At 32.8% G+C, this 13,317-nt stretch overlaps 1 protein-coding gene across 2 annotated transcripts in view; it reads right to left on the bottom strand.

Annotated features, from left to right (window-relative positions):
* MSRB3 (methionine sulfoxide reductase B3) overlaps positions 1 to 13,317 on the bottom strand; it is a 294,311-nt gene that overhangs the window by 248,713 nt on the left and 32,281 nt on the right. The window lies entirely within an intron of this gene.

Genomic DNA, 13,317 nt, shown 5'->3' with positions numbered 1-13,317 from the left:
TTTAATCCTCTCAATAATTCTGGAAAGTAGTTGTCATGCCCATTTTACAGATACAGAAACTGAGGCTAGGAAAGGTTATAACATAACCCACTAAAGGACAAATAGCAAACATACAGCAACTCAAACCCAGAGCTGTTTGACTGCAAAATCCATAGTCGTTATATTCTATGTCAGAAAAAATTATGTTGCAACTTTTTTCTCCAATTATACAAATAACTTTAAATTTAAAAACCATCATTAACCATATGGGGGAAAAGTAACAATCATCTCAGTACATCCAGAAAAGTTAAATACGTTTGTCTAATTAGCCAGTGTCTGTTTCCCTTGTATTCCTTCCTTCAACAGAGTCAGTGACAAGTTTCATATGAGATTTTCATGAAGTCTATAAAATGTTGAAAGGCTTTTTAACTTCCTGTTAAGAAGTAAATCAGATCTGTTACCTAAATTTCAGAGCACTTTTAAGTCATAAATTTTATATTTCGGTGTGAAAAATCAAAACAAAACAAAACCTAAAGATCCCATAACTTTAATTTTGGTTCTAGGGTCAGAAAAAAATGGAACTATTAAATATTTTCCCAAGATAATAAATGAGTAAGAGATAAGAATATCTTGTTTTGCTTTGGGTTTACTAGGTTAAAACAGTAAAGTTCATGTTGAAATATCTTGCTGCTATATTTAAAGATAGAATACTTTATTTTTCACTATAAATTTTGTTAGTTATTACTCTGTCATTGGAAAATTGAGCAAAATTTCATTCCAGGCATAATAGTGTTAGAATTTCTAAATAACTGGGCATTTATAAAAGCCAAATCTAGTTCATTTTTAGAATAAAATGTGAAATATATACCATAATCCATTATTTTTTTATTTGTTTGCATTCTAGTAATTCAATAAAGGCTTTAAGAAAAACTGCAAAGCACAGGAGGAAGAAAAGTTCCACACTTATAAAAGCATCATCAATTCTGATTTTGGCCGGGCGTGGTGGCTCACGCCGGTAATCCTAGCACTCTGGGAGGCTGAGGCGGGCAGATTGTTTGAGCTCAGGAGTTCGAGACCAGCCTAAGCAAGAGCAAGACCCCGTCTCTACTAAAAATAGAAAGAAATTAATTGGACAGCTAAAAATATATAGAAAAAATCAGCCGGTTATGGTGTGCATGCCTGTAGTCCCAGCTACTCGAGAGGCTGAGGCAGAAAGATTGCGTGAGCCCAGGAGTTTGAGGTTGCTGTGAACTAGGCTGACGCCATGGCACTCTAGCCCAGACAACAGAGTGAGACTCTTGTCTCAAAAAAAAAAAATTCTGATTTTTCTCTCAAAGTAGACATATATAGGAAAAACATTCCTAAGATTAACATACAATCTAAAATATCAGGACACTTTTGCTTTAGTTCTCTGATATTCATAAAACTAAGGCTTCAGGGCTTACTTTGAGGGCCACTGATCCAAGATTTTTTCTTACCATTTTTTTTAAGTCATCAAAAATGTTGAGTGTTTACAGAGTACCAGGTACTGTGCTAAGTAACATATGAATGCAATAATTATTTGAATTGAATAATTATTCATGAATAACATGAATTCAATAATTATTTATTGAGTACCTATCTTATGCTGGCATTTCTCCAAGTACTTAGGACATACCAGAGAACAAAATAAAGAACCTATACTCATGGAGCTCCCATTCCAACAGGGGTAGGGGAAGACAGATAAAACATAATGAAAATAATTAAGTTAATTATATGGTCTCTTAGAATGTGGTAAATATGCAGGAAGGAAAAAAGTGGAGGAATTGGGAATATAAGGAACAAGGATTACAATCTTAAATAGGGTGTTCAAAGTAGGCTTCACTGAGGTGACATCTGAGCAAAGCTCTGAAGGAGGACAGAAAGTTGGCCATGCTGATATCTGGAGGAAAAGCTTCCCAAACACACAGAACACACTAAATTCATATTCCAGTGGCAGAGACAGACAGGTAACTTCAGTGCAACTGTTAAAGCCTGAATATGAATGGACAGATAAACAACAATTTACACATGCAAACGATATGCTTTTAAACCAGGAAATTTACAACTACAAATCTTAATACAGACATTGTCCAGCATTATCTTTTTTACTTCCAAGAAAAATCCTAATGAATAGCCTTTCAGCAAAGGGCTAAACTCAAAAAGCTCTCAGAGAATATTTTTCTGGCTGAACTTTGAATATACAATCAGAATGCGGGCTCTACTAATCTGCTTTGTCTACTTAATGGCATCCTTTTGTGACTACAGATCATCATTCTCAACCTAGAGTCCTGTGTAAGAGGACACTCAATAGATGTTTCTGGTGATAAATTTTGGATGAGTCTATAGAACAAAACCCCCCTTTGAGCAAGTAATGCTTTTACCCTTCTGAACACTTCATTTAACTCTCCCCTTCAGAGTAATCCTACAGGCGATGGCAAGGAGCATCCATAACCAAAGAAAGTATATAATTAGTGCCTCAACTTAGTTTCCATTTTTTTTAAACATTCTTAATTTTTACAATTAGGGTCAGTTTAATTTTATCTGGTGTCCAAGTCCTGAATATAAAACGTACACACAAACACACACACACAAAACTATGAGTCTTAGGAGTCAGAAAGCAGACAATTGTTTCTTTTTAAGGCAAAGACTTTTTGTTTTCTATATGTGAGAAAAATCATCTATTTGTCATAATAATAATCATATTTCATGCCTTCTTGCTATTTACTATTACTTCACATAAGACAATTCTACAGATCAGTTTCAGTTATATTCAACTGATGTCTGCACAGAGTTCTAATTAACACCAATGGATTTATAAGCACGCCATTGATGACATGACCATTGTAAACTTCTGAAATTAAACAAGACCATATGTTTTAGTGGTACATAGTTGAATGATAAAATTGGTCTTCTGGTTTCCATACTGAAGGTTTGAATAGATAAACTCAGAAGACACTGTCAAGCAAGTTTTCCTTCCAAATCTACACGCTCTGATAAGTTCACCCCTACCAACATCCTTAGTACTAGGGTATCTATTCTGCAAGGCAGTATTTACATAGGCAAATATACCACTGGGCAATTATTTTCAAACATCTTCAGTTGTTTCTGCTTTTTCCCAAACACATTGTAAATTCTTTGAAGATAGCTTGATAATAATTCATATTTTCTACAGTTATTTATTAAATATCTATAGTGAATCAAGAACCGGGATGAGTACTGGAAAGTTAAAAATAAATAAGTTAATGTTCCTGCCTGTGGAGAGCACATACTCTTGCAGGAAAGATAAGACAAATAATCGATACAATGTGTAGTCTTATGTAATAATAAAGGTACGTGCAAAGTTTTGTGTAAAGAGAGTTATCAAAGAGGGCATTAGCACTTTTAAACTTTGCCAAGCTAGATTGGAATATAGAAAACTCAATTAATAGCAACAGCATCTACAAGGTCAGAGTGCCAGAGAAGATCCAAACAGGGAAGAGAACTCCATCTGGACAACCTGATAGATGTAGTGTGATCAAACGTGTATGAGTCAAGGTGGTAAGTCTCCTACCCTGATGAAAGGTATGTAGAGTCTTTCATGTAAACAGGATCAGCTAACTTAACAAAGCAAAACCAACCAGAATAAAATGTATTGCAAAGTTGTGGAAACAACCCAAGTGCCCATCAATACATGAGTGGATTAATAAAATGTGGTATAGTATATCATGGAGTACTATTCAGCTCTAAGAAACAATGGTGATATAGCACCTCTTGTATTTTCCTGGATAGAGCTAGAACCCATTCTACTAAGTGAAGTATGTCAAGAATGGAAAAACAAGCACCATATGTACTCACCAGCAAATTGGTATTAACGGATCAACACCTAAGTGGACATATAGGAATAACATTTATCAGATGTCAGGCAGGTAGGAGGGGGGGAGGAAGGGATGGGTATATCCAAACATAATGAGTGAGATGTGCAACGTTTGGGGGATGGGCACACTTGAAGCTCTGACTCAAGGGGGGCATGGGCAATATCCATAACCTTAACATTTGTACATAATATGCTGAAATAAAAAAATAAAAATAAATAAATAAAAATAAGAAAAATAAAATGTAGATTGAGATTTTAAAAAGGATCAATCAGATGGCTGAGAAATAAGGCAGTTTTAAAATAAAGAGAAATAATGTGCAAACAACTTTCTTACCCTAAGTCAAGGGGAGTAAATTTATTTCTCACAGTATCAAAAGTTTATTAATTATGATTTAAAATTTTATCCTTAATAGCAAAGCCTCATTTGTGATATGATTTTCTTCATAGGAAACAATAAAGAGGTTTACCACCACATACATCCTGATGAAACATTCATTAACAATTCACTTGAATGACTACGATTTAAAGCCACATTTTACATTTCTATCTTTCACTTGTGTTATAAATTTTTAGTTGCTGAATTCGTATCTAGTAGTCACTTTATCAGCATTCTTTAAGCATCATAAAGAACTAAAGAGTACTTTATCAACTCTTCAAAATTTAATGCAAAGAATGAGAGCAATGATTTTTATGTTAATGTGGACCATAAAGCCCACAGTTTATTGAAATATTTAAAACATGTCTTGATCCAAAAAGCATTTTCCTTACAAACCTAATGCCTAAGAAAAAAAAAAAAAACAAAAACAAAAAGCATTTTCTTGCTTGCAAAGCATATGAGTAAAAAGAGAATTTTTAAAGGCACTGCCATCATCAAGTGACAATAGTGGAAGAGAAAGTCACTTAACTTCAATTCTATCTGATTGCATGTGAAATGTCTGACAAACTTGAGTTCCCTGTTTTTAATTTTTTTTCCTGTATGGGTCTTCACTAGAACATCATAGCCTACACAGGAAAAAAAAAATTAAAAACAGACAGCTCATTTCCATTCTACATTTCACATGCAATCAAAAAGATTTGCAAAAAAAAAATAGTTCTCTTCCCCATCCTCTCTGCCCTCCTTGGGGAGCACAGCCTGCTAGGGAAATGAGGGGTAACCACCCACAAAAAGGAAGGAAAGGAATCCTCCCTTAGATTATCTTGCAGAATTTTATTTAAATGTAACATGGGGTATACTTCACTAGAAATAAAATAAAATTTATATTATCAAAAAAAAAACCCCTCAGCATTGCAAATTTCCAAAATTATGTTATCACCCAAATCAAATTTCAAATCTAATTAAACACAATTGACAGAAAAAAAGTCTACAATTTCCACTCAATAAACAGCTACATCTGAGTCTATACATTCCAGAAAAATCTTAAGAGATTCTAAGAAAAAAAATAGTCAAAAATTTTACATCTTTCTTTTTCACTCAGATAGCTCAAGAAAAAGCATAAGGATTCCTCTGAATTATTCAATATCTTAAGGGACAGTGCTCATATATACCCCAGTCATCTTTGCAACTCCAGCACCTAGTCAGGTGCCTAGGCAAGAGGAAGAACTAAATAAGTCTATGTTGTATTTAAATACTTATTCAACTCTCCATTTTAATTATTGCTATATAAATCTTCCTTCTAAAAGATGTTTTCTAAGTGATGCCTTTGGCTATGTTTCTTAGAATTTAGTTTAAAAATGGCAATAATAACATTTGCTTAATAAATCAGTGAAATTTTTAAAATGAAGTGAGAGTAAAAACTTTTTTCCTTTATTACTACTCTGAATCCTTTATTACCTAAAGTTCCATTTCGAATTTTTTATTATAACTAATATTCCACTAATTCTCTGGATTTAAGATTGTAAGATTACCCTGTCCAGCATTACCCAAAATGCATTCTGTGAAATACCTGGCTCTAAAAATAATGCTAACAGGTTGTTCCCCTAGGGGAGTAAGAAAGGGACGCTTCTACAGTCAAATCAGATTAGGAAAATATAGGTTACCTGGGTTTCTTGATGAAGACCTTCTCAGAGACTTTCTTACGCTGATGTATATTATTAAATATGTAGTGTTTTGACACACCATTATGCTCCACTAGATAAGGAAAAAACAGCTGCCAAACTATGATACATATTCTTATCACAATGATTTTTAAGCTGCATTCTGATTGCCAAGATGGCAAAATATAAAAAAAGTACATCTTAATATTTGGTAGTATATGCAGAGTTTCTCAATTTGATGATGAGATCTGTTTTATAAGGTAAATTTAATAGACCTAGTGCTCCTTAGATTATAATTTGGGAAATGATGACCTTCTAGTCCAAAGCCCTTGAAAGGAAGTCAAGGTCCAAAGAAGGTACCTGCCATGGTAATGAGAGCCAGGTTCTCTTGTCTGTAGCTTTCCTCCTTTAGTTTATTCATTCATTACATTTCTCTCTTGAATCCATGCTTTGCTGTACTTTAAACATACCCATCTATTACTAACCCATGTGTTCAGTCCACTCCCACCCCTATCCTCGCATTCCCCCACTCCTACCACCTCTCACTAATTATATCTACACATTCCTACAATATCTTTCAGAAGAACAGTCACTGCTTGAAATTCTAATTCCAAGAAGCCAGTCTGCCATTTGGGGCAGAAAACAACACAATACTTCTCACTTCTTCTACTCCCTGTCTCCATAGTAAAACAAAAGAGGAAGTGTTTATATAGAATCATAAAACCATCAAGTATATAACTCCCTTCATCCTATAGATAAGAGGACCCAAAATGGCCATCTTTCTCACCAGAATGTACATTCCTTAAGAACAGAGTTCACATTACTTACAATGTGGCATTGTTTTGACACATAGATGATGCTACTTATTCACAACAATTCATCATTCAATATTCAACAAATATTCATTGAACACCTATTATGTGATAGACATAATTCTAGTTAAGATGTAGCAGTGAACTAAACAGACAAAAATCTCTGCCTTTCCTGAGTTTACTTTGCAGGAACCAAAGATTTTCCATAACAGACACAGATTTTGCCTGATCAAATCCATCACCTTTCCCAGATTTATTTCATGTCTTTCTCCCAATCCCACTTCTTCCCTACCCCCAACCCCAATTTCTTCTCCCTTACAACAAGGGATTTAAATTGCACAGAACAAATTTTGGGGAAATGTCATCTAGTGTAATGTAATGACCCTCAGCTGAAGATCACATCTAACTGTAAAAGATTTGACAAGAATGATAGATAATTCTCAGTTTACCAGTAAAGAATAGGAATAAAAGGTACACTACAAAGATTCCTGGGGGTCAGAAAGCAAGTTGGTGGTAGAAACAAACTGGTAAATACAGATCAAGCTTCTAATTTATTTCTTCACCAATACCAATAATATATGATGGCAAGCTCTGAAATTTGCTGTGATGTTATCTAAAATTTGCACAAGAAATATTAGAATATTAATCAAGCAGAGTATAATATAAACAGCTGTATCATTCTGAGCTAACATGCATTTCTACAACAAAACAAAAGCTTTAAAAACTGTATTTATAAAGTTCTGAATTATGTTTGCTTGATTAAAATTCAAATACTCTAATGATTTAAATTAACATGCAAAGCCAGGCGCGGTGGCTCACGCCTATAATCCTAGCACTCTAGGAGGCTGAGGCAGGAGGATCGCTCAAGGTCAGGAGTTCAAACCCAGCCTGAGCAAGAACGAGACCCCACCTCTACTAAAAATAAAAAGAAATTAATTCACCAACTAAAAAGATATAGGAAAAAAAATTAGCCAGGCCCAGTGGTGCATGCCTATACTCCCAGCAACTTGGGAGGCTGAGGCAGGAGGATCACCTGAGCCCAGGAATTTGAGGTTGCCGTGAGCTAGGCTGACCCCACGGCACTCTAGCCCAGGCAACAGAGTGAGACTCTCTCAAAAACAAACAAACAGAAAACATTCAATTCTTTTGAAATTATGTGGCTGAACAATAAATATGTCTAGTGTTGAAGAAAATGCTTATCATAAAAGTTATAAAGTCAACGAAAACTCTTTATAAGTATATATCTTGGTAATCACCGAAATAACATCATTGTCATTTCACGGTATATTTTTATAACATGTATTTATAGTAAAACATATGACTATACTAAAAATATACTAAATAGAAAAAAGAGAAAAACTAGAAAATAAATGAAATAGGGATTTTAAAATTTCAAATAAACAGTTGAATTCAAATGCAAAGGCATAAAATGTAATTTGAGATAACCCGCCATTGCATCTCAATAAAACCTATTTTAAAGAAGTCTAAATTGAAATGTATATAGCAAAAGCAATCATGAGAATCAATCTCTAAATAAAATATTCAGGATAAAGCTATAAACTAGGAAAGGAAGATAATAAAAATTTATCAAGTATCCCCAATACTCATGAGTCTTTGTGAATTGTCATTCATGGCTCATTCCTTTATTAACTTGTATTTGTTGACAGCAAGAGGTGGCTCATTTTAATAAAACCTTCTATGATCTACTATGTTACATTATTGTAAATATATTTAGATAAATAAACATCTAATTACCTATATGACTCCCCCAAAGTCCATATTGTCTAGATATTCTTACCCTGTAGAAATATTTGTTTTCAGAACTTGTAATGTTTTATATTCTTTCCAGTCATTGTTAATTAATTACTAAATTTCTCAAAGTAAAATTTAATTATTTGTTCATATCCATTTTAACTATGTTGCTGCTAGATGTTGTTATATATAATTATTAATGTATATGAAGAATTTACTCCATATTTAACAAAGAATTAACAAAATACACACTTAAACCATATGCCCAACACCTTATTCATACAGATGTATTGCTTTATAACAATTTATCCTTGACTAATATGCACTGTCCACAAATAATTTTTAAAACTCATCTGATAATTACATGTTTCACAGCAACTTTTCAACATCAACTAAAACATCATAGAACATCTAAAACATTTTGTTTTAGAAAAATATATAGCTGTATCAGAGTACTCATTAATCAACATTCTAAACATGATTTTTCTTAGTTTCCTAAAATATTTTAACTAATGCAAAAAATGATTCATGCTTAACAGTCAACATGTTAAACTAATAACATTTTCAAGTTTCTATAAAAATTCAAACCATAGCGAAACAAAATGTGAAATTTTCTTTAATTCTTGGGTGGTCTGCTGAAGAAAATTTAGCTACATATAAAACTATAAATTACTGTTAAATCAGCTATCTGGATAAAAGATAAGTTAATTTATGAAAACTTGTTTTAGTTTATAGAAAGTCTACACATGAAAGACAATTTCTATGAGATGTCCAAGCATAAAGTTGGAATCCTACTGAAAATGGAAAAAGGTTTTGCACTCTACAAATACTGTTTGAACATAACATAAGCAGAAAAAATTGTGGTTTATAAATCCATATGTTCTTAAATGGATATTCTTTACATACTTTTGTTTAAGTTTTCACAATGTACCTATGTGCTAATGATATCAGTAATCGTTCATGCTGCGAAAGAATGTAAAACTAGTGCCATCTACTGGAAAATGGGGATACCATTTAATCAACTAAGTGCAAATTATTTCGTGAATTATATGAGCGGAATTTTTATGCCTATTTTTTAAAACTATTTGTTTCTTTTTTAAAAAGAAAATTTTGCCCAAAGCATTTTTAATATAATCAAGGAGGACAGGTAAGATGAACATGTAAGAATGGTGAAACTGGAGAACTGAGGGCATCTACCTGAACGCAAAGGAGGGAAATCCCATTGGTGATACCAATACAGAAATCAGAAGCACTGTGTTCTGATCAGAATTTTGTATTGGTTTCATGTGTATCTTTTAGAACACAGGTTCTGAACATGTGGTCAAAGAGGCTTCCCTGAAGAGTTTCAGAAGATCTAACAAAAAGTTTCTTGAAATTATATGAAAACTTGTGTGTAGGTACATATGTGTCTTTTCTGGGGAGTAACATCATAACTTTTATCACAGATCTGTGGAGGTGGTCGATATTGTCAAGACTCAGAAAAGGTTTTGAAAAACTAATATAGAGAGCCAATCTATTCAGTAAGTGAACATCACACTGTCAAAGTCATCTTCGATTATTTTTTTAAAGTGAATACAACACCAGTTGCTGTTAATGAACTATTGCCAGCTGAGACTCGAATAATATGTATTTCTTACTTATGGATGTTGCTTTGATGCACATCTGTAGTATCTCCTTTTTACAAATGGAGAATTTAAAGCACAACAAACAATATTAATTTGCTCCAAAGAAGTAATCAAAATAGAGTTCTTATAATTTTCATGATAAGTAAAATATGCACTTATTCACTTCCTCAAACAATTTACCACCAACACTCAAATTGTTTGAAAGCTGGATAACATACATTGAATCTGTTACAATTTTTTGTTATTTGTTTAGCTGCAATGTGATTTATACCTATAGCACCCCCTATACTGTAATTAATACAATAAAGTGAGAAAAAAGAAATTGTTTTTAATTCAAAAGCCAACCAAACCATGAACTTTATTTTTAATCCTCCCATATAAAGCAGTCTCAAATAAATTTGTATTCTCTGTTAGTTATGACTTCAGCTACATATAAACTTTCAAATGTTTATTTAGTCATTTAACAAATATTTATTAAGTGCCAGGCACTGTGCTAAGATCTGGAGCTACAAGCCTGTGATTCATAGAGTTCTAGTTATACAGACGATATTCTACAACTTTCAAACACCATTTGAAAACTATTTCTAAGATGTCTAATTTCCATATTAGAATACTATTATCTCTTTATAAAGCACATAATAGCCATGCGGCTCTTCAATTAGTGGAGCCTGTTAAATATGCCACGAAGTCAAGTAAGAATCACAACCACATTATTATGTGTATGATGTTAGAGAAAAGTATAATTTATCACTGTAATTAGTACTATTTAGACAAATTTTATTTATTTCACCCTTACTTGGCCAAAAGCTACCATGATATCTAGTTTGAAGCTACAATTATATTTACTTTTTATCTAGCGCTAAAACCATGTATAAAATTGTGCTTCCTAATCCCTCCTCAGATAATGCTTCAGTCTTGATTTAGAGGCAAGGAAATCTAATGTTCAAACATGGAAAATATCTGTGTCCTCCCACAATCCAGCAGACTTCTCTGTAAGTTCCCAGCATTAATTAGTATTGTGTTCTAAGATTTCATTAACCAAAAACCAAAAGCAAAAAAAAAAAAGTTAAAAAATGCATAGAAGTGAAGAACTGAATAGATTATTTAATTTTAATTCCTTGTTTTAAAGATGAAGAGACTGAGATCTGGAGAAGTTTGAGTTGTTCAATGTCACAAAAGTTAAAGGCAGAGCTATGGTTAGAGTTTTCTGACTCTTATTCCAGTGCTCTTTTTAATACATAAGAGAAACTGTTAGAGGAAATTAAGAAGAAATTCTGAGAGAGGAAAATTACCTTTAATTACAAACATGAGTGAACCGTAATTCAGATGCACTTAATAAACCTTAAATTAAAATTATGCTTTATTAAAAAAATAAGCAAAGGAAGTCAAAGCTGAAAAATAATAAATTACTCTTCTGGGATATGGCCTTCATGCAGGTCAATCCTGTTATAACCAACATTTAGAGCCTGTTCCAATTATTTTTTAGTTCTGGAATTATTTCATATTGAATAATACTCAAAATTAGCAGGGCATTGGCTAGGGAACAGAAATCTTTTTGATTTACAGAGATTTCTGTCATAATGGGTTTTGACCAGGGAACAGTAAATTAAAGCAAGATTTTAAACCTTCCCCTTAATTTCCTATATCTCCAATTTTAGCCTCTTCTCTCCCTACCAGTTAAGTAATAAGAACTAGAATTCCCATCTCAATTTCTTTTTTATTTTCCAAACTTTAGTTTGTTTCATTATTGTTGAACTTAATTTCTTCAACATTTCTATACATCTAGAGTTAAAGAAATGGATGATAAAGATTCTGCTAATATTCAAGTTATAAAATATGTAGACACTGGAAGACTTACTTTCAGAACACTTAAAAATTAACTAGTGCTTGCATGTTTAAGGAATTACAGGATACGATTCTAGCCAATTCATTTATCAAGTTAAAATGGGATTATAAACCCTCAGTAAGAAAGAGAGTTTCTCTGGGCATTCATTAGTACTGGGTAGTAAGAATAAAAGAATGTTCCATATTTATAGTACTTGAATTCTGGTTGAATAGGATATATGAGTAAAATAAAGAGATCAAAACAACAGACTGAGATGGTTATCTCTCAAACGTAAAGTGTATTTGTGAGTCCTATGAAAGTAAAAAATAGCTAAATTAAAGATGGGACACGCTTAAGTGTTTTTAGAAGTCTATTGTATCAGAAAAATATAAATGTATATTAATATAGATACATGGATTTCTATAGTGAACACAGTGAAGACACATATACTGTTTACTAATATGCCAGCCACTGTTCTAGGCACTTTTCACATCCCAATCTATTTAATTCTCACAGCAATGCTTTCAGGCGGGCACTATTATTATGCCCATCTTACAAACAAAGAGGCTAAGGCTCACAGCTAGCTTAAATGGCAAAGCCAGATTTCAAACATAATTTGTCTGACTCCAGAATTTGTGTGCTTAAGCACTGTGCTATAATAGCTACTTCCTAAAATGTATCAGTTTTGTTGAATTTATCTTTGAATCATTTTGTTACCAAAACTTAAAGATACTCATATTTCAAATAAAGAAATTTTGTAGGGAAGGGAAGATCTCTGAAGTTTAAGGAGGGCTCCATGAAGGATATGGTGCTTGGACACCGGGCTAACTGCTGCTCATGGTTTGAGATTTACTCAAGCACCATATCCTCCATGGAGCGCTCCTTAAACTTCAGAGACTTTTCCTTCCCTACAAAATGTCTTCCCCTAAAGAAAAGAGCTGGGACCATCCTCTGAATTCCCATAACAATCCAAGCATAAATACCTCTAGTACACTGGTGTTATGGTTCAGTGGTCCTCACACAGTTCTATTTCCATCTTGTGCTCATTGAAAAAAAAATCAGCTTTATTTATTATTGTATCCTCACTGCTTAACACAATGTCTGGCACTCAATATTTAGTAAATGTTGAATGAATTAGCATTAAACTATCTATATAATGTAGTAATAGAGATATTTACATTAATGGAAAATGTAAATAATATTGATAATCATGTTCACAAAATATTTGACCATTGTGGTTTTCGTAATAAAATTAAAATATTAAACTTACAATATAGGCACATGTGAAATTTTGGACTTCCATGCCTTCCTTGCTTAAATGCTTAAAATCACATTTTTAAAAGTGTAACAGTTCTAATTTAAGAACCAGTTGACACATGCTATATTAGTTCTATTTATTTGGACACTGTTAAGTAG

The sequence above is a fragment of the Microcebus murinus genome, chromosome 10 (assembly GCF_040939455.1).
Source record: "Microcebus murinus isolate Inina chromosome 10, M.murinus_Inina_mat1.0, whole genome shotgun sequence".
Lineage (NCBI taxonomy): Eukaryota > Metazoa > Chordata > Mammalia > Primates > Cheirogaleidae > Microcebus > Microcebus murinus.
Note: the sequence above shows the minus strand (reverse complement) of the source record. Positions and strands in the feature narration are given on the sequence as shown.